This window comes from Heteronotia binoei, chromosome 9, assembly GCF_032191835.1.
Source record: "Heteronotia binoei isolate CCM8104 ecotype False Entrance Well chromosome 9, APGP_CSIRO_Hbin_v1, whole genome shotgun sequence".
In the NCBI taxonomy this organism is placed as follows: domain Eukaryota; kingdom Metazoa; phylum Chordata; class Lepidosauria; order Squamata; family Gekkonidae; genus Heteronotia; species Heteronotia binoei.
Window position 1 is genome coordinate 108,863,963 of NC_083231.1, and position 22,281 is coordinate 108,886,243.

A 22,281-nucleotide genomic window follows, 5' to 3' on the forward strand; every position below is an offset into this window, starting at 1 on the left:
TCCGACTCTGCGGTGACGTTGCTTTCACAATGTTTTCACAGTAGACTTTTTACGGGGTGGTTTGCCATTGCCTTCCCCAGTCATCTACACTTTCCCCCCAGCAAGCTGGGGACTCATTTGGCCGACCACGGAAGGATGGAAGGCTGAGTCAACCTCAAGCTGACTACCTGAAAACCCAGCTTCTGCTGGGGATCGAACTCAGGTCGTGAGCAGAGCTTAGGACTGCAGCTTTAACACTCTGCGCCACGGGGCTCTTTACTAATGATGGCTAAAAATCACTGATCAAATAACTCAACAAATCAATATGGCTATATACTCTAAATCTGTAGAAAACCTGTATTAGGGTTTTTTGTCTTTATTCAACGTAGTTCCTAAGAAATTGGTCTATATGAACTTCTGTAATATTTGACATTTTAAAAGGTTGTATGATATGATTCAAAGGCAAGATCGTTCAGATGTTTGTTGTTTTAAATCAATTGTTATGACCCACTTTTTAAAGGCAAGATAACTGAGAAGTATTTTTGTATGATGTTCTATGCATCTCATATATTCAATAACTTGTCACTTACATAAGGTTGAACAATGCTGCTATGTTCTTGTGTGTGTAGCAATAAATTCAATAACATTTTTTTTAAAACTATATAAGCCACTTTGGGTCCCCATCTGGGTAAATGAAGTTAGTAAACTGACATAGAAGATAACATGAATATTCTCACCAGTGGGAGAAAAAGGATTTAAAATAGGGGTGTCAAACATGCAGCCCAGGGGACAAATCAGGCCCCCAAAGGGCTCCTATCAGGCCCCAAACAACTGGCTGTCATCTGCTTCCTTCCTCCTCTCTCTTGCTTCCTTCTGCATCACAGCTTGCTTTGCCAGGTTGAAGGAGCTGGGGATGTTGAGCCTGGAGAGGAGGCAGCTGAGAGGTGATATGATCACCATCTTCAAGTATTTGAAGGGCTGTCCTATAGAAGAGGGTGTGGAATTGTTTTCTGTGGCCCTGGAAGGTAGGATCAGGACCTCTAAGCTGAGTTAGTGTGAGCTAGCTCGCAGTTTTTTAGCCTCTGGCTCACACATTTTTGTCTTAGCGCAGGAAAACTGGCTTCAAAGCAAACTAACTTATGTAGTAGCTCACAGCTTTAATGCCAGTAGCTCACAAAACAGAGTTTTTGCTCACAAGACTCCACAGTTTAGAGGGAGTATTGACCAGAACCAGTGGGTTGAAATTAAACCAGAAGAGTTTCTGGCTCAACATTAGGAAGACCTTCCTGACCGTTAGAGCGGTTCATCAGTGGAACAGGCTTCCTCGGGAGGTGGTGGGCTCTCCTTCCTTGGAGGTTTTTAAACAGAGGCTAGATGGCCATCTGACAGCAATGCGGATCCTGTGAATTTAGGGGGAGGTGTCTGTGAATTTCCTGCACTGTGCAGGGGGTTGGACTAGATGACCCTGGAGGTCCCTTCCAACTCTATGATTCTATGCTGAGCTCCTTCCCTTTCTCTGAACTGTCGTGTCCTCGAAGAAAAGACTACAGCAACCACACATGTTGGTAAAACCAAGGGAACCTAAAGTTGACCCTTTAATGTAACTGGACTTATGTATCACTGACTCACTGTATGTAAAACAAAGGCGTTGTGAAATGTGAATTCTTTCTGAAACTCTCCTGCCCTCTCTGGAAAAACCCACACCCACTCAGTGGCAAAGTGGAAACCATTTTATTGGTCATTAACTGGGCATGACCTACGGTATTTTAACAGAATGGATAAGAAATGCCTTGTAAAATACCGTGAGAAACGTCATGTGATATACAAATGCTAACAATTAAGCTGAAATTTATAGGAACAGCCATCTTTGAGGAAAAATATTATATGGTTCAAGAAATGTCAACCAAAAAAAACTACACTTGCACTTAATAACACTTACACTTAATAACTAATCTTTCTTTCTAGAAACTTTCAGGTGAACCCGTTGTGGATTCACATGTAATCAAGTTGGACCACTAGGAGCAAATTATCTGGGGTCTCCACAGGGGTAGAAAAATAGGTGGTGGAGTTCATTAGCATAACTCATTAGCATATGCAGCTCCTCCAGCCAAAAACAACCGCAAGAAAGGAGAGCCCTGGGCAAGTGAGGCCTGCTTGGGCTTGGTAGAGATCCAGCCAGCCCAAGCAAGTCTCACTCACCTTGGGCTTTCCTGCTCCGCCCAGTCAAAAGACCAGCAAGCCACATGCTGCCCAAAATCACATAAGTGGAGAAAGGGTGGTGTGGGCTTCTCCAGGGGTTAATGAGGGCTGCTGGGGGTGTGGCAAAGATCCTGATGGCTGGCTGGCTGGCTGCCCGCTCTCCTAATCCAGGGATTGTTATGCAGCTGCACCTACTATTCAATGGACAAGGTAGGTGGGGAGAAGGGGGGGCATCAGAAAGGTTCAGGAGCTGTGCTCCTGTGAGCTCCTGATTAATCTGAGCCCTGGGTCTCCAGCCTTTCTCTAATGTTAGTTAAAGTAGTAGATATAAATGTCTTATTAATCATTTCCTGTTAATCACTGTGAATGCCAGGTGGCATATGAATACAGACTGTTTACTGAAGAAACATGGATGCTTTTTTAACATTGAGGATACTGTGTACTAAGTTGTTTTCTTAGGTAATGGGTGCAAGTTTGTTAAAAAATCTCATAAGACAGTGTAGGCGCTATACCATTTTTATTCTCATCACAAGGATTTTATTTTTTTGTATATAGACTTAGAAGTTATATATACATAGTAGACGTTGATTATGCATACCTGAACACCGTGTTCCCGTTTTACACTATACCTTAGCCCTGAAACAGAATATTATTCTTTCTATGAGGGGAGGGTTTCTTTTAGACACCTGGAACCAAGGGTCTCAGTCTATTTCATAGCAACAACCACTAAACCACAGCTATACTGAGATTATTGTTTCTTACAAGTAGTCTTTCGCAATGAATCAGCCCTTTAGCTGAAGAGAGGTCAGAAGTTTATTTGTTCCAGGTTTCAAGTGAAGATCTCTTATCCCAGCCCCAAATCAATAATCTTGTAAGAGTTTTTTTTTTAATCAGTCTAATTAATTTTGAAACATTTTAAATATCTAGAGTTATTTGTTTCAAGACTATGTTCTGCTTGTCCCACGATTGCTTTCACACATGCTAAACAAGGCAGTTTCAATCCAGTGACCGTTTGCAAGTGGATTTTGCCAATTCACACAGTAGACTCCAGGTGCAAAGTAGGATTGCCAACCTCCAGGCAGAGCCTGGAGATCTCTCACTTTTACAACTGATCTTCAGCTGCCAGAGATCATCTCCCCTGGAGAAAATGGCTGCTTTAAAGGGCTATGGCCCCTCCCTTCCCCAAGCCCCGCCCTTTCCCAGATCCACCTCCAAAGTCTCCAGGTATTTTCTAACACAGACCTCATAGCCCTCAAAGTTCCTCACAGGAAGAATAATTGAAACCCATCTATTCACAAACCAGTCTTTAGAATGGACAGATGAGTCAGGTTAACACATCAAAAAACAAATATACAGTTGCTGAAATTTCCAGGCCACTGCAGGAATCTTGACTATTAACTGTCAGAGTTAATGGCAGCCTCTTTGGGCCTCTAAAGTTCATGATGGCCTCTTTGTGCCTGTAAAATTTTGGGCAACCTTGCCTGCATAAGTAATTGTTATGAGCACTGGTTCCGTTGAGCATTATTCAATTGCAACCAAAAGAAGATAATACTATAGAAACATGTTTTGTTAAAACCCAGGGTGCATGTTGTCACTGATTTTGCATGCGAAAGAAACTGACAACGCTTTGTAAATCTCATCACCAGCACTACTTTGAAAGAGCCTGGTGGTGCAGAGTGGTAAAGCTGCAGCACTGCAGTCCAAGCTCTGCTCATGACCTGAGTTTGATCCCGGAAGAAGCTGGGTTCAGGTCGCCGGCTCAAGGTTGACTCAGCCTTCCATCCTTCCGAGGTCGGTAAAATGAGTCTCCAGCTTGCTGAGGGGAAAGTGTAGATGACTGGGGGGAAGGCAATGGCAAACCACCCTGTAAAAAAGTCTGCCATGAAAACGTTGTGAAAGCAACATCACTCCAGAGTCAGAAACAACTGAGGCTTGCACTGGAGACCTTTCCTTTCCAAAGAGGACCAAGTACTGCAGTCTGAGCTCTTTGCTCACGAATTGAGTTTGATCCTGGTAGAAGCTGGGTTCAGGTTGTCAGCTCCAGGTTGACTCAGCCTTCTATCCTTCCAAGGTCAGTAAAATGAGTCCCCAGCTCACTGGGGGGAAAGTGTAGATGACTGGGGGAGGCAGTGGCAAACCACCCCATGAAAATGTCATGATTTATTTTATTTTATTTTATTTTAAGATTTATATCCCGCCCTTCCCACTAGGTGGCTCAGGGCGGCTGAGCCACCTGATGTGATGTTACCCCAGAGTCGGAAAGAACTGGTGTTGCTGGCACAGGGGACTGCCCTTATCTTTTACCATTTTGAAACTGACAGCTTTGCTGCAGAACACCCTGAACTGCAGCAAGCTGAGTGATGTTACTTATATGTTGATTGGACTTCACGACTGAGACAATAAACATTGTGAAGATTAAGAAGGAAAGGGATTGCAATAGGTTTTGAGAAGATTAGAAGTTATTTTATGGTTTGTTACACAGTGTTCTTCATTTGTTTGACAAGCCTCGGGGTAGAGTCTGAAGATCTCCGGGACTTACAACTGATCACCAGACTGCAGAGATCAGTTGCCCTGGAGAAAATGGCTTCTTTGGAGGGTAAACTCTATGATATTATAGCTTGATGAGCATCAAACCCCACCCTCTCTGTCCTCTCCAAATCTCCAGGAATTTTCAAACCCAGAGTTGGCAACTCTATATCCAAACAAAACCCAGTAAAATGCATGGTTCCTGACTGCACTGAGAGAATGGTGGAATATATGAATGAATGAATGAATGAATGAACGAACGAACGAACAATGAATGAATGAATGAATGATTTTTTCCCAGCATTTGGGGATAATAATCAGTGCACTGTACTGGTTTCCACTGCTAAAAAAATTACAGAAAAAAAATGAGCAATGGTATGCAAATACACATTATTTAGACATGTCACAGAGATCCACTTTTCATGGCAGATAAACTAGGCGCTGCACTTAAGTTTGCATTAATTTTTAATTCAGCTTTCGTTTTTGCACAAATCTTTGCGTTGAATGTCCTCAGCAAACCCAGGGCTGGGCCAGCACCTTCTGCCATGCTGCTTTTGAAAAAGGAAGTGATTTCTTTGGCAACATTCTGGGGTAATTTCTAGCCCCCAATAACCACGCAGGTCTTTCGTGGCCAGTGCCTCTCCACCCAATTCTCTTGCAGACTTGGCGTGCTTGGCCCTGCTGTAGATGTTTCATTATAATAATTTGAAAGTCATCCAACCCTCCAAAATTCTCTCCCTCCAGGATTCTATAAACTTGCGGCAATTTGAACAGGTTGATGACCTTTCCTCTCTCTATCCACTCCCAGAAATTCTTTAACATTGCATATTTCCAGGAGCATATTCTGTCCTATGGTTGCCAGTCTCTAGGTGGGACCTGGAGATCTCCCAGAATTTAAGATGATCTCCAGACTTCATAAATCAACTCCTCTGGAAAAAATGGCTGCTTCAGAGGGCGGACTCTGTATGGCAGAGGTGGCCAAACTTGTTAATGGAAATAAGAACATAAGAGAAGCCATGTTGGATCAGACCAAAGGCCCATCCTGTGTCACACAGGGGCCAAAAAAACAGGTGCCATCAGGATGTCCATCAGTGGGGCTGGGACAAGCCCTCCCACTGTTGTCCCCCCCCCCAAGCACCCAGAATACAGAGCATCACTGCCCCGGACAGAGAGTTCCATCAATATGCTGTGTCTAATGGCCACTGATGGACCTCTGCTCCATATGTTTATCCAATCCCCTCTTGAAGCTGTCTATGTTTGTAGTTGCCGCCACCTCCTGTGGCAGTGAATTCTATGTGTTAATCACCCTTTGAATGAAGAAGTACAAACATCAGATGTTTGAGAGCCTCAAGATATGAATGTCAGAAGTTTGAGAACCGAAGGAAGGAAGGAAGGAAGGAAGGAAGGAAGGAAGGAAGGAAGGAAGGAAGGAAGGAAGGAAGGAAGGAAGGAAGGAAGGAAAATAAATGTGGGGAGGGAGGGGAGGTAGAAGGGGAAAGAAAGCAACTTTAACTGCATTCTCTAAGCCACTGGCTGGCTTGACTTGGAGAAGTGATTTAAAGAGACAGATGCCTTCTCCACACTGGCTGATGGGATGGTGGGGACTCCTAAGCCACAGTTTGGCCACACCTGCTAGAAGGCATTGTAGCCCAATGGGGTCTCTGTCCTTCCTAAACCCCACTCTCCCTTGGCTCCATTCCCAAACCATCAGGGATTTCCCATTTCAGAGTTGACAATCATCCTGATTCCATGAGCTTTTGCCTTTGAAAAAAAATAATCCATTGTGGGAATAGGGTTGCCAGCTCCAGGTTGGGAAATACTTGGAGATCTGAGGGGTGGAATCTGAGGAGGGTGGGGTTTGGGGAGGGGAGGGGAGGGACTTCAGTGCCATGGAGTTCACCTTCCAAAGCAGTCATTTTCTGCTGGTAATCAGATCTCTGTTGGCTGGAGACCAGTCATGATCCCAGGAGATCTCCAGCCACCACCTGGAAGCTGGCAGCCCTACATAAAAACATAGGACCATAAGAGAAGCCATGTTGGATCAGGCTAATGGCCCATCCAGTCCAACACTCTGTGTCACACAGTGGGCAAAAAATCCCAGGTGCCATCAGGAGGTCCATTGGTGGGGCCAGGACACCAGAATCCCTCATACTGTTGCCCTTCCCAAGCACCAAGAATACAGAGCATCACTGCCCCAGACAGAGAGTTCCAACGATAAGCTGTGGCTAATAGCCACTGATGGACCTCTGCTCCATATGCTTATCCTGTCCCCTCTTGAAGCTGGCTATGCCTGTAGCCGCTACCACCTCCTGTGGCAGTGAACTTCATGTGTTAATCACCCTTTGGGTGAAGAAGTACTTCCTTTTATCCGTTCTAACTCAACTGCTCAGCAATTTCATTGAGTGCCCACGAGTTCTTGAATTGTGAGAAAGGGAGGAAAGTACTTCTTCCCTCTACCTTCTCTGTCCCATGTATAATCTTGTAAACCTCTATCATGTCACCCCTTAGTTGATGTTTCTCCAAGCTAAAGACATTTCTCCAAGCTAAAGCCCTAAAACATTACTATCATGTTGGGACACTCTAGTAATATATCTGCTATCAATAATCAACGAGAAAGCCAGTGAAAAGTCCACTGGTGGAGAGGGGGGGAAATGGTGGGTTGAAGGGGAAATGACACGGGATGTGAAGAGAAATACTGAAACCTGCACGTTCTTTCTCACTTTCACTAAACCTGCTCTGAGTATCATCTTTCATGAAAGATTGTGCCAAAGTTGGGCTGGGGAAACTCTCAGTGGAATTGGACTCTATATTCCAGTGGAACTGGGGGAAACCTGCAAGGGAAACAATTGTACAAGTGTGGTCCAAAAGACCACCAAAAAACCACTGAAGTTCGTTTGAGATGGAGGAAAATTTCTGTATGAAGGCGGCCTGTCCCCAATGATGTTAATTTGTTGTCCAAGGGTGGACAATATTTGTGCAACTCTATGGAAAAGAATTCCTGACATGGCTAGTCTGATCTGGTCAGATCTCAAAAGCTAAGCCAGTTTGCTGTAGTGGTTAAGTGTGCGGACTCTTATCTGGGAGAACTGGGTTTGATTCCCCACTTCTCCACTTGCACCTTGGGTCAGCCATAGCTCTGGCTGGAGTTGTCCTTGAAAGGGCAGTTGCTGGGAGAGTCCTCTCAGCCCCACCCACCTCACAGGGTGTCTGTTGTGGGGGGACAAGATATAGGAGATTGTAAGCCGCTCTGAGTCCCTGATTCAGAGAGACGGGTGGGATATAAATCTGCAGTCTTCTTCAGTCTTCTAAGCAGGGTCAGCCCCAGTTAGTACTTGAACTGGAGACCACAGAGGAAATCCAGGGTAGCTACACAGAAGCAGGCAATGACCAACTACTTCTGTTTGTCTCTTGCCTTTAAAATTCTACAGAGTTGCTATAAGTCACCTAGCGAAAAAAAATCCATTATGCTGAGCACAAACCCCAAACATCTTCTGTAATGGAACCATGCAATATACCCGTTTGCCCCAACCCACCAGGAAGACAGAAATGGCCATTTGTGCAGGGATTTCCAGCTCTCTCTGTGACTCAAAGGATGAGTTCAAGGTGCTTTCCCCTCCCCTCCAAAATCGAGGCGTGCAAATGAAATGCAGCTCAGGATCCCATCGTGAGTTCCCTCTTTGCTGGTTGATCATTCCTGGTAGGTCATTTCATGGCAGCATGGGCGGGGGAGTTTCATTCAGCGATGACTTGTTGCATGCGCTTTCCAAGCAGTCCCCATGAAGCCCACACAATCCCATTCAGCTCGACACGTGTAATGTACTGGAAACCGAGACGGTTGGAAGGCAACATTCTTTATTGCGAGCACATTACAAAAGTGAGTACACGCAGCCGGGGTCCCGCATATATACATTTCCCCGGACGGCCCCCCTGGTCCGACCAGGCCAATCCTGGTTGGTTAAACTTCCCGCCACAGATGTTGAGGGGCGGGGCCACTGGCGAGCCACATCCGGGAACCCGAGGGTCTCCCTTAGGTGACCATTGCCATGCGGCCTGGCCACTTATGAACAATACATAACAACACGTCAGCTTGCAGTCCCTCCATTGGCTACCCATTAGCAGCTATGTTCAGTTCAAGGTGCTTCTGACTCTCACACACTAAGCCCGTCTTAGCCCTGGCCCCTTCTCCAGGAAGGGCTGCCTCTCCTCCTAGGTTCCACCATGACAGCGTCTCTTATTGGAGCAGGGCCTTCTACAGGTGTCCCTCTGCATATGGGCCAGATCAACCTTTGCCCATACAGGTGCATCACCTTGTGGAATAGAAGGAGGGGAGGAGAGAGAAGAGAATGGATTTATATTCCACCCTCCACTACCCAAAGGAGTCTCAGAGCAGTGTACACTCTCCCTTCGCTTCCCCTCCCCACAACAGACACCCCACGAGGTAGGTGGATCTGAGAGAGCTCTGACAGAAACTGCTCTTGAGAGGAACAGCTCTGCGAGAACTTGTGACTGACTCAAGGTCACATCAGCAGGTGCATGTGGAGGAGCGGAGAATCAAACCCGGTTCTCCCAGATAGGAGTACGTGCACTTAACCACTACACCAAACTGGATCTCTGGATGAGAGTCTGATTTATATCCCACCCTTCACTCAGAGTGACTTACAATATCCTTTCCCTGCCTCTCTCCACAACAGACTCTCTGCTGTTTGGTAGGTGGGGCCGAGAGGGTTCTGAGAGAACCGTGTTTGGCCCAAGGTCATCCAGCAGGCTTCATGTGGAGGAGGAATGGGGAATCAAACCTGGCTGCCCCAGAGACCAATGCTCTTAACACTACACCAAACTGGCTCCTCAAAGTGTGAATAAATCGTAGCTATATGAGGCCCATTTTCTTACTTGTCATAGGGGGATTCTACACTGGGCAAAAGACCCAGTAATACTACCCTTTCAGATGCTGCTACCTACACTGAAAACTGGCCTCAATACTGTCTTGCGCCGGCGTTTTTGGTACCATCTACACTTGAAATCCTGGAACAGGAGTGAAGCTGCATCAGGCTCGGTGTTGCTGCTCATTTTCCAAGACCAGGAATCCAGCGGATTTTCAGCGGAGTTGATTCTTTCTGTTGCTTTTCTTCATTACCACCAGCAGGTGGCGTTTTCCGCAGCATCCTCATTGGTCGGTCCTATGTGACGTCCTATGTTATCTGATCGGACTACCAGGTAACAATGGGCCGAGGGGGAGGCTCCAAGATGACCATTAATAGAAAGGAGAGGAAAACTCCTGCTGTGAGAGCTGTTGTCAATGGATGGCCAAATTGACACCTAGGCAACAGGTCTACACAAAAAAGCTACTTGGCTTTCAGGTGAAGATGCATTTTTTTCCGCTGGCACCATCCTTTGTTTTGGATTCCGAGGGACAATGGTTTAGGCAGTCTGTGCGCTTGAAATGAAATTGAGAAGGCAATCCGTTTCTCAGTTCTGCTACCCAAGAATCATGAAGGAAGAATGGTCTCTGAGCCTATGCAGAGTTCCACACTCATGGCACAAGGCATTCCTTTTAGCAAGTACTAGCTCAAGCACTCCCACATGAGGAAGCCCCAGTCCTTTTCCCCAGAAATGTTCTGTCCTTAGCTCATCCCATTTGGGGAACTTGAAAGCCATAATTCTGGGGAACTTCAGAGAATGGCATTCCCACATGAGCAGGCTTTGTCTGTGAGCCTCCCCTCCCCCCAAGGGAAATCTAACTTTAAAACCTGAATGTCTCCTAGAATAGAGAAACCTTGTTTTGTAAGGTTAGCAGGTAACAGAGGCATCTTTTCCTTCAAGTAAATACAGAAAAAGAGAAATAACATTAGACAAGGGCAGTTCTCCAGCCAAGAGCTGGAGATCCCCTGGAATCCCAGCAAGGTTTCCAGCCTTTAGTTTTCTTTGCAGGGTGAAGGGAGTTTTATTTATTTATTTATTATTACTTTACATTTATATCCCGCCCTCTCCGCAAGCGGACTCAGGGCGGCTTACAGCATCATAAAAACAATCAATTCAGTAAAACATATAAAACCATAATTTACTTATCAATTTAAAAACTATTTGCGCTGTCTCAGTCCAGTCTGGCGGTATTGGGTTCTGACTATGATCACCAGCTTCTGTAGGATGTCCGGTGGCAGCCCATTTTCAGTCAACCAGAAAAGCCTGTCTAAACAGTTCGGTCTTACAGGCCCTGCGGAACGCCGACAAATCCCGCAGGGCCCTTATAGCTTCTGGGAGGGTGTTCCAAAGTTCTGGTGCTGCCACCGAGAAAGCCCTGGATCTTGTTGCGCATAGCCTGGCTTCTTTTGGGCCAGGGGCAGACAGCAGATTTTTTGTCCCTGATCGCAGTGCTCTCTGGGGGATATATGGGGAAAAGCGGTCCCGTAGATAGGCAGGTCCCTGACCATAAAGGGCTTTAAAGGTTAATACCAACACCTTGAAGCGAACTCGGAACACAACAGGCAACCAGTGCAGCTCTCTCAGCACTGGCTGAATGTGCTCCCGTCGTGGTAGCCCCATTAACAGCCGTGCCGCAGCGTTCTGCACTAGTTGTAGTCTCCGGGTTAGCGTCAGGGGTAGCCCCATGTAGAGAGTTTGATGTAATATCTTTATTTTAACCCTTTAAAATGGCAGAATCAAGAACCTGAGAAAAAGAGGTTGAAAAAGGTTTTGTTAATTCAAAACGTTCAGGGCAAATGGTTAGGAAATGACCATTTCAACTTTCAAATTGGCTGAATGTAAATCTTTGAAACTCCCAAGCTCATCTTTCTCTGCCACTTATAAAATCAGAAAATATTCATTGCCTCAGCTCTATGAATTGTACAGTGGTATAGCCTCTGAGCTTGTATGGAGTGCCTAAAGACTAGCCCAAATAGAGCTGGCTAAAGTATTGCAAATGCTCAGCACTCGTGTTCCTCCTCCATCAGGAAGAAATGCTAATCATCCCCCCCTCTTGCTCACAAAAGCCCACAGTCGATCTCGGTAGGCTATATATATGTTTTATTTAAGGGCCAAGTGTTAACCTGGGTGCACCTCCTAATTTAAGGTTTGAACAGCTAAGCTAATAGTACTGGGCCAAAGGCTACTTCCTTCAGCACGACAATGTGAAGGTGATTGACATATTTGTTCATCATGCAGTGTCCCTGAAGGGTCTGGGTAAAAGTCGGATCTACATGGATCTTCATGAATTCATATGATTTTTACATTGAAATGAAATCAAACCACTTTAATTCTATACATCCTGTCTTAGACTATAGGCAGGACCACAGAAATCATGCCTCCACGAATTCGTGGCGCCTCAGCAGTGCAAAAACTGAGTTGCAAAGCATGAATCCTCATGAATTCATATGATTTTTATGGTGAAATGAAATCAAACCACCATCATGTTGTAGATCCTCTCTTAGGCTATAGGCAGCACCAGAAAAATCATGCCTCCACGAATTTGTGGCACCACAGCACTGAAAAAACATATTTCCAAACCACAGATCCTCATGGATCCTCATGTTTTTTGCTTTGGGCCACTCCAAGATAACCAGCCAATCACATATCCTGTCCATGGGAAGAGTTTGCACCACAGAAATCATGGATCCACGGCTTCATGGCAGTGCCAGGGACCAAAAACTTGCTTTTGGACCACGGATCCTCATAGATCCACATGATTTCTGCTTCGGATCCCCCCAAGCCCTCCATCCAGTCACTTATCATGTCCATGGGCAGAGTTTCCACCACAGAAATCGTGGATCAACGGCTTCTTGGAAGCGCCAGGGACCAAAAACTACGTTTTGGACCACAGTTCCTCATGGATCCACGTGATTTTTGCTTTGGATCCCCCCAAGCCCTCCATCCAGCCACGTATCATGTCCATGGACAGAGTTTAAAGCACAGAAATCATGGATCCACAGCTTCATGGCAGCCCCCGGGATCAAAAACTTGGTTTTGGACCACGGATCCTCATGGATCCACATGATTTCTGCTTCGGATCCCCCCAAGCCCTCCATCCAGTCACTTATTACGTCCATGGGCAGAATTTGCCCCACAGAAATCGTGGATCCACGGCTTCATGGCAGCCCCCGGGATCAAAAACTTGGTTTTGGACCACGGATCCTCATGGATCCACATGATTTCTGCTTCGGATCCCCCCAAGCCCTCCACCCAGTCACTTATTACGTCCATGGGCAGAGTTTGCACCACAGAAATCGTGGATCCACGGCTTCATGGCAGCCCCCGGGATCAAAAACTTGGTTTTGGACCACGGATCCTCATGGATCCACATGATTTCTGCTTCGGATCCCCCCAAGCCCTCCATCCAGTCACTTATTACGTCCATGGGCAGAATTTGCCCCACAGAAATCGTGGATCCACGGCTTCATGGCAGCCCCCGGGATCAAAAACTTGCTTTTGGACCACGGATCCTCATGGATCCACATGATTTCTGCTTCGGATCCCCCCAAGCCCTCCATCCAGTCACTTATCATGTCCATGGGCAGAGTTTCCACCACAGAAATCGTGGATCAATGGCTTCTTGGAAGCGCCAGGGACCAAAAACTACGTTTTGGACCACAGTTCCTCTTGAATTTTGCCTCGGATCCCCCGAACCTCACCATCCAATCGCATATCATGTCCATGGGCAGAGCTTCCACCACAAAAATCATGGATCCACGGCTTCATGGCAGACCATGGAAGAAGAAGAAGAAGAAGATATTGGATTTATATCCCGCCCTCCACTCCGAAGAGTCTCAGAGCGGCTCACAATCTCCTTTACCTTCCTCCCCCACAACAGACACCCTGTGAGGTGGGTGGGGCTGGAGAGGGCTCTCACAGCAGCTGCCCTTTCAAGGACAACCTCTGCCAGAGCTATGGCTGACCCAAGGCCATGCTAGCAGGTGCAAGTGGAGGAGTGGGGAATCAAACCCGGTTCTCCCAGATAAGAGTCCGCACACTTAACCACTACACCAAACTGGCTCTCCAAGAAGAAATTGTTTACACCCCAGAAATTTTACACCCCAGAAATCATGGATCCTGGGCATCGTGGCAACATCATGGAGCGAAAACATGGCTTTGAAGCACATACGTTCCCCAGAGAGCACTGAGGTCAGGAACACAAAATCTCCTCTCTATCCCCGGGCCAAAAGAAGCCCGCCTGAAAGTCACTCGAGATAGGGCTTTCTCCGTTATGGCCCCCACTTGGTGGAATCAGCTGCCGGAAGAGGTGAGGGCCCTGCGGGACTTGGCTCAATTCCGCAGGGCCTGTAAGACGACCCTCTTCCGGCTAGCTTACACCTAGCCGGGATGGAACCTGACGTAACTGGCCTGCCATCTGTTTATATAAATGATATGTTATTGGTTTTAAGCTGCATTGTTTTTATGAATTGAATGTATTGGTTTTAATGTTTAAATGTGAAGTATTTAATTGTTTATATTTAAATTGTTAAAATGTTATTGTTGGAAGCCGCCCTGAGCCACTCGTGGGAAGGGCGGGATACAAATCCCGAATAAATAAATAAAAAATAAATAAAATATCCTCATGGATCCTCATGATATCTGCATTGGATCATCCCAAGCTCACCATCCAATCTCATGTTGCATCCATGGAAAGAGCTTGCACCACAGATATAACGGATCCATGGCTTCGTGGCAGCACCATGGATCCAAAACATGTTTTTGAGGCACGGATCCTCATGGTTCCTCTTATGAGAAGATAGGAGTCTTGGAAAACAATTTCACAGTAGACCTTTATTCCTGGTTTAGCGGTGTCCCCAAACTGACATTCTACACCAGGGGTGGCCAACGGTAGCTCTCCAGATGTTTTTTGCCTACAACTCCCTTCAGCCCCAGCCAGCATGGCTGATGGCTGGGGCTGATGGGAGTTGTAGGCAAAAATACTTCTGGAGAGCTACCGTTGGCCACCCCTGTTCGACACTAAAATCATAGAATTGTATAGAATCATAGAGTTGGAAGGGACCTCCAGGGTCATCTAGTCCAACTCCGTGCACAATGCAGGAAAGTCACAAACACCTCCCCCAAAATTCACAGGATCTTCATTGCCGTCAGATGCCCATTTAGCCTCTGTTTATAAACCTCCAGGGAAGGAGAGCCCACCACCTCCCGAGGAAGCCTGTTCCACTGAGGAACCGCTCTAATGGTCAGGAAGTTCTTCCTATTGTTGAGCCATAAACTCTTTTCATTTAATATCAACCCATTGGTTCTGATCCCACCTTCTGGGGCCACAAAAAAAAATTCCACACCATCCGCTATATGACAGCCCTTCTAGTATTGAAGATGGTGATCATATCACCTCTCAGCCGCCTCCTCTCCAGGCTAAACATCCCCAGCTCCTTCAACCTTTCCTCATAGGACTTGGTCTCCATATCCCTCATCATCTCCATTGCCCTCCTCTGGGCATGTTTCCTTATTAACCTGTGGTGCCCCAAACTAAACGCAGCAGTCTAGGAGGGTCCTAACCACAGCAGAGTAAAATGACACGATCACTGAACATGATGTGGACACTTGGTTTTTGGTGATACAGCCCAAAATTGTGTTTGCCTTTTGGGCCGCCACATCACACAGCTGACTCATGTTCAGCATGTGGTCCACGAAGCCCCCTAGATTAGTTTCATACATAGTGCTGCAAAGATAAGTCTCCCCCATGTTATAATGAATATGCAACTAGGTTCAGAAAAAAATCCTGCAGTTGTTTGAGACTTCGAAAATAAAACCCGGAACTATAAATAGGCCAGCAGTCCACAAAACTGCTTTTATGTAAAACTATAGCATGATCATTGGGAAAAAGGAATTATCTTTGAAAGAGAAGTATTTCCTTGAGCAAAGACTCCAGAATTCAGCACAACAAATATTTGTCTCTTTACTTATATATGGCTCGCTGAGGGAGGAAAAGGGTCTTAGATAGGTGGAAGCAAGGGCGCAACCAGGATTATTCCAGCTGTTTAATCTTTTGGCTCTATATCTCCCCATGCCCAGCCGTTCCAAGGAGAGTAACAATTTCCCAGTTCACCTCCTCTTCAGATTGACTCCCAATATGGGTATGGTTCTACTTCTCTGCACTGTCCACCCCACCTGGGCAATTTAGCATCCTCTTTGTGTAAGAACATAAGAAAAGGCATGTTGGATCTGGCCATGGCCCATCCAGTCCAACACAATGGCCAAAAACCCCAGGTGCCATCAGGACGTCCACCAGTGGGGCCAGGACACTAGAAGCCCTCCCACTGCTGCTCCTCCAAGCACCAAGAATACAGAGCATCACTGCCCCAGACAGAGAGTTCCATCTACCTTGCGGCTAATAGCTACTGATGGACTTCTGCTCCACGTTTATCCAGTCCCCTCTTGAAGCCGTCTATGCTTCTAGCTCCCACCACCTCCTGTGGAACAGGAGGAACAGAGGAAGTCAGAAATGGCCCACTTGAAGATATCTTCTCATAGTTCTCAGACACACTCACCTAGGGCTGAGGAAGCCTTTGTGGAGCTTTGGTTTCCTATTGTTGCATATCTCTCTGACCTCAACATTCTGCTTAAAAACAAATTTTATAACAATCTGATATTTTTCTAAAAGCAGTCACACTCTCTCATTTCTGCAGCTTGTTTTTAATGGTTTAAAAAAAAAAGACTGGGAACTTTGCCTCACCCTGGGTATTTTGTGCGATGTGATCTGTCTGGTTCTGACAGTTATTGCTGCCTTCTACGACTCTACAAGGGTACACAACACTTATTGATACAGATTTCATTTTCCTTTGTATTGATCTCGCCTCATGAACCATAACTGCGTGAATCTGATTGTAAGATGACTGAACAGTTGTATTTTATATAGGTTTCTGTTTGGTGGGGGATTAAGGGTTTGGTATTGTATGAACATTAATTCTGCTGAATTGTGTCACTTGTAAAAGTCTAATAAAAACAAAGTTTTTAAAATGGCCCGTTTCTATTCTTCCCTTGGGCACGATTCTGTTCTCAAAATGCTATATAGGTAGGTAAAGAAGGTAAAAGGGAGCCCCCTGTACAAGCACCGAATGCTTACCAACCCATGGGATGATGCCACATCATGACATTTTCTTGGCAGACTTTTAATGGTCAGAGCGCCTGCTCTGGCTGCAATGCCACTGAGGATGTTCTCTGCAGCTGAGAACGAAACGTCTGGAAGGAAAACTTTCTCCAGTAGAACACGGCACTTGATCCCGAAAGATTCTACAAACCCTAATGATGTTACCAGCCGTGAAAACCTGAAATCTTTGATTTAATGGGATGGTTTGCCATTGCCTTCCCCAGTCGTCTACACTTTACCCCCAGCATTTTACTGACCTCGGGACTCATTTTACCGACCTTGGAAGGATGGAAGGCTGAAAGACTGAGTCAACCCTGAGCAGGCTGCCTGAGCCCAGCTTCTGCTGGGATCAAACTCAGGTTGTGAGCAGAGTTTGCACTACAGTGCCACAGCTGACCTCTCTGCGCCACGGGGCTCCTTACAGGTAGATAGATAGATGCAAATAAGTCTGATCAGTCCTGCTGGATCAGACCAGTGGTCCATCTAGTCCAGCATCAAAGAATTACGGGTAGACATCATTGTTTCTTTTTAAAAACCACTTGCAATACTTTTCTGAACTTCAGTCCGGAGATAGGCAACAGTTTATGAAGGGTATGTGTGTGTTTGTATTCTCCCAGCCCTTTTCGGTAGAGGAACTTTCTTTTTTTGTCATTGTTTTGTGTGAAAACGGCACTTCGAAAAGCCCCCCAACCGCTATTGATATCTTTAGATACACTATCAGTAAACTGACCCAGCGTTTTGTTTCCATTTCCCGTTCTCTTGTCCGAGTTATGTCTATCGAGCACCGCGTTTTGGTAATTGTTTAGCTTCAGTAGGCTACAGACCATCTGCTTCCTCTCTGTTACGATATGAGGTTTTTTTTTGGGGAAGGTCCCCATCTTCAAAAGACCGGGTTTTTTTTTCTATAGAATGTAACTGCGAAGGAATGCCCCCACATCTGCAGAAAAAAGGGATGAGGTACAGGAAAGCCAAATGCAGAGGTGGCAGCTGTACGGTAACACCTTCTCAGGCTGTGTTCTGCTGCAGGGTGGCATCCAGTTTCCATGTTCACTTGTCCAGAACTTACCTTAATGTTTGCAGATCAGTAGCAACCAGGGCTGGATTAACCATTAGGTAGGCTTCCCAATCCCCAGGTCCCAGCAGGGGATCCCTCGGTTTTACAGGCTTCCCCCCTCCCCCAGCCAGCTGGCCGGCGAGGGAAGCCCTACCCCCACCGCCATTATGCACCTCCATGAACGATTCCCGTAGGGAATGATGGGGGATTGATCTGCGGGTATCGGGGGCTCTGGGGGGGGGCTGTTTTTTGAGGTAGAGGCGCCAAGTTTTCAGTATAGCATCTAGTGCCTCTCCCCAAAATACCCCCCAAGTTTCAAAAAGATTGGACCAGGGGGTCCGATTCTACGAGCCCCAAAAGAAGGTGCCCCTATCTTTCATTGTTTTCTATGGAAGGAAGGCATTTTAAAAGGTGTACTGTCCGTTTAAATGTGATGGCCAAAACTCCCTTGGGGTTCAATTCTGCTTGTCACACCCTTGCTCCTGGCTCCGCCCCCAAAGTCTCCTGGCTCCACCCCCAACGTCCCCAGATATTTCTTGAATTGGACTTGGCAACCCTAGTTCACAGCAAAATCAGGATTCGAACCAGAGATTCCAGCTCATTGCCTTCCTACCTAGCTCCCTATGCTATATTGTCTCCCTGCATTTTACTGTCCTCCTCCTGAAGTAGAATTTTGCTTAACAAGAGAAACAAGAGTACTTTATTGTGTTTTCATTGTAAGTCTTCCAGACTGCAGTTAGACTGTGTGGCCCCTTTCTGGAAAATATAAATCTGACATTTACCATCTCTCAAGCACTTTGAAGCAAATTGGCTAAACAGAAAGAAATCCCCCAGAAATGTTTTACCAAACCCCTAACAGTTTAGTATAACGTTTCAATAAGGAGGGAGTGTTCAATCTGACCTCAGGGTGCTAGACACAAAGCAAATTCCCCCATAAGGGTTTCTGACAACAAAGTGGGAAACTTCTTTCTGAATACATAGAGTTTTGATGATTTCGTTCAAAACCCGGGATTCCTGACAAGCCAAATATCTTTCTCCTCCCGTGCCTGACAAAGCCAAATATCTTTCTTCTTCCTTTCTCCCCTAATGCCTGTTTTCAACTTATGTCAATATTAATCCCTCAAAGTTATAGTGAGTCTCATAATCAGATACCTCAATAAATAAACGCTGAAAGGTGGCAGCATTTGAGGGGAACAGCCGCCTGTGAGAAGAGCAAGGAAGGTCGAGGTGATGAGTTCAAGCTTGGTTGACTTTCAGTGGTTGTGTTCTGACACACATCGTGTGGTGTCCGTGCCAGACTTGGAGAAGTTACTCGTAAGAATGAAACTGGAGGGGTAGGCGTGTTCAGTCTGTTGTACCAAAGGAACCTTGGAATCTTGCGGCATTCTGAAGATTAGCGTCAGCCCTCCTTAGCTTCTGAGATCTGAGGAGCTTGCCTTAGCCTAAGCCATCCAGGTCAGGTCATGGAAAGTTGGGTCAGCAATAAATGGCTTCTCTTTTCAGCCCTCTGCTCCAGGAATGACTGAACTTGATGTTGAAAGCATCCCTATGCTGCAAGGGCAAGAGCAATGCGTCCTCTAAACTGTGGAGTTTTGTGAGCCCAAACTCTACTTCATGAGAAGACCATAGATTTATACCCCACCCTATATGTGTGTGTGTGTATGTCTATGCATGTGTATATATACACACACACACACACACACACATATACTGGCCACTGTGTGACACAGAGTGTTGGACTGGATGGGCCATTGGCCTGATCCAACATGGCTTCTCTTATGTTCTCATGTGACACAGAGTGTTGGACTGGATAGGCCACTGGCCTGATCCAACATGGCTTCTCTGATGTTCTTATGTGACACAGTGTTCGACTGGATGGGCCATTGGCCTGATCCAACATGGCTTCTCTTATGCCAGAGCTATGGCTGACCCAAGGCCATTGGAGCAGCTGCAAGTGGAGGAGTGGGAAATCAAACCCGGTTCTCCCAGATAAAAGTCTGCACACTTCACTACACCAAACTGGCTCTCTGAGCTACTGGCATTCAAGTTGTGAACTCCTGCATAAATTTGCTCTGAGGCAATTTTTCCTGAGGTAAGACAATAATGTGTGAGCTGGAGGCTAAATAGCCTGTGAGCTAGCTCACCCTAACTCAGTTTAGAGGGAAGACTGGACACAGCCATGATTTACTAAAGATAGGGAGCGGTGTTTATACCACTGCCAAGACACAGTATTGACAACCTCTGCTCCACTGTGTAAGTGGCTGATGAGTGAACATACAAGGGTGGCAGATGCTGGAGACACAAAATTATTTATTGTTTAAAGCAGTCATCAGCTGCCTTTCTCCCTTGCGGAACTCAAGGTGGCTTACAATATTAAAAAAAGATTATGAAAAACACCAGACAAACAATACAGAGTTGTTAGGGTTTGTAGAATCTTTCGGGATCAAGTGCCGTGTTCTACTGGAGAAAGTTTTCCTTCTAGACGTTTCGTTCTCAGCTGCGGAGAACATCCTCAGTGGCGTTGAGGATGTTCTCCGCAGCTGAGAACGAAACGTCTAGAAGGAAAACTTTCTCCAGTAGAACACAGCACTTGATCCCGAAAGATTCTACAAACCCTAATGATGTTACCAGCCGTGAAAACCTGAAATCTTTGATAATACAGAGTTGTTTTCTGTTGTCCCAGAAGGTCAGGCCAGAACCAACAGATTTAAATGAAATCTGAAAAGTTTTTGGCTAAACTAACAGTTAAACAGTTTCTCAGTGGAACAGGCTGCCTGGGGAGGTGGTGGGCTCTCCTTTGGAGGTAGAAGGCCATCTGATAGCAATGATGGTTTTGTGAATTTGGGCAGATCACGAGGACAGGAAGGGAAGAGCCAGTGTTTGGTTTTTCTTACATGTCCAGGGTAATGTCAATCATCATTTTGGGTCAGGAAGGAATTTTCCTCCAGGCCAAATTGGCCCAGGGATCCTAGAGGGTTTTTTTTTTTTGCCCTCCTCTGAGTATTGAACAGGGGTCAGTGTGTTGGGGAAATGTGAAATTTCCTGCATTGCGCAGGGGGCTGGACTAGATCAAGGGTGGCCGAACTTGTTTAACCTGAGAGCCACATAGAATAAATATCAGTTCAGTTCAATTTATTATTACAGTCATTGACCAGAACATTTTAGCCATCTAGAACAACCTTAAAAATACCTTATAAAAAGTCCCACAAAGAATCTTCATCAGATGTTTTAGAGCTGCAGGACATGAACAAATATTACACACATCTTTATGAAAACTCCTAATATTTTCTTTGCACAGAAAATAAAATACATATGCATGCACTATATAATATGACCATGTTAGAAGATTTTTTAAGAACAAAAGCTGGGAATAACAGTCCCCATAAGACCAGCATAGGGAAGACTTGAGAATAAGTCTGCATTAAGTTCCTCCTTGATCTCTGGGAGCCGCATAATATGTGTGGAAGAAATGCATGTGGCTCCCAAACCACAGTTTCGCCACCCCTGGACTAAATGACCCTTGGGAGTACCAGCTCTATGTTTCTATGAATAAAATATTGCCATTGCACCCCTGGCCAAGCATCACCATAGGGCTCCGGCGTCAAAGTCTAATACCAACGGAAGTCAACATCATAAAAGGTTTAGCTATTTAGCATCTGTGTCCCAATACAGAAGTTGGTTTAAAAAATTGCCAGCACGGAACAGAGATAAAGGGAGATTCTGATGTTGGTCTCTCCCCCTCGTGTCAAAAAGTCAACTTTGCTCATGCCCGTTCTGCAAGTCAAATTAGTTCAAAAGGCCACCAGCCACAGAGCTTTGATAGAAACGGGGCTGTTGGGGTTTTTTGAATAGCCAAAGAAGCTTTTGCAAGATGAGGAAACTCTAACGGAAAACAGCCTCAGTGCAGCAATACAAATTACACAAGAAGAAGGGGGGTGGGTGGGTGGGTGGATGGGACAGCTCAGCCAAGGGACTCAGAAACCCCCTGGAATTGCTCTGTGTAGTTTACCAGTGAAATTGCACTTTATCCTTTGACCTCTCAAAGGCTCTTGAGTTGCATTTGGGAAGTCAAGGCAGGCAGGAGTACCCTAGCCCAGGGGTCCCCAACCCCTGGGCCGCAGACCAGTTCCGCTCCATGGCCTGTTAGCAACCGGGCTGCCGAGTGAGACAGAGGCACCACACTGCCCCTCTCGCCTGCCCGGGTCCCAGGTGGACAAAAGAGGCAGTGCAGCCTCACTCTGAAGCACTACCTCTTTTATTCACCCAGGTCCCAGGCGGGTGGAAGGGGAAGCGTGGCAGTGACCTTTGCCTACCCCCCTCATGGGGTGTGGGCATGGGGGCAGCAAAACCCCCAGCACCCCCACTAGTCCATGGAAAAACGGTCTTCCATAAAACCGGTCCCTGGTGCCAAAAAGGTTGGGGACCACTGCCCTAGTCCAAAACAATACAA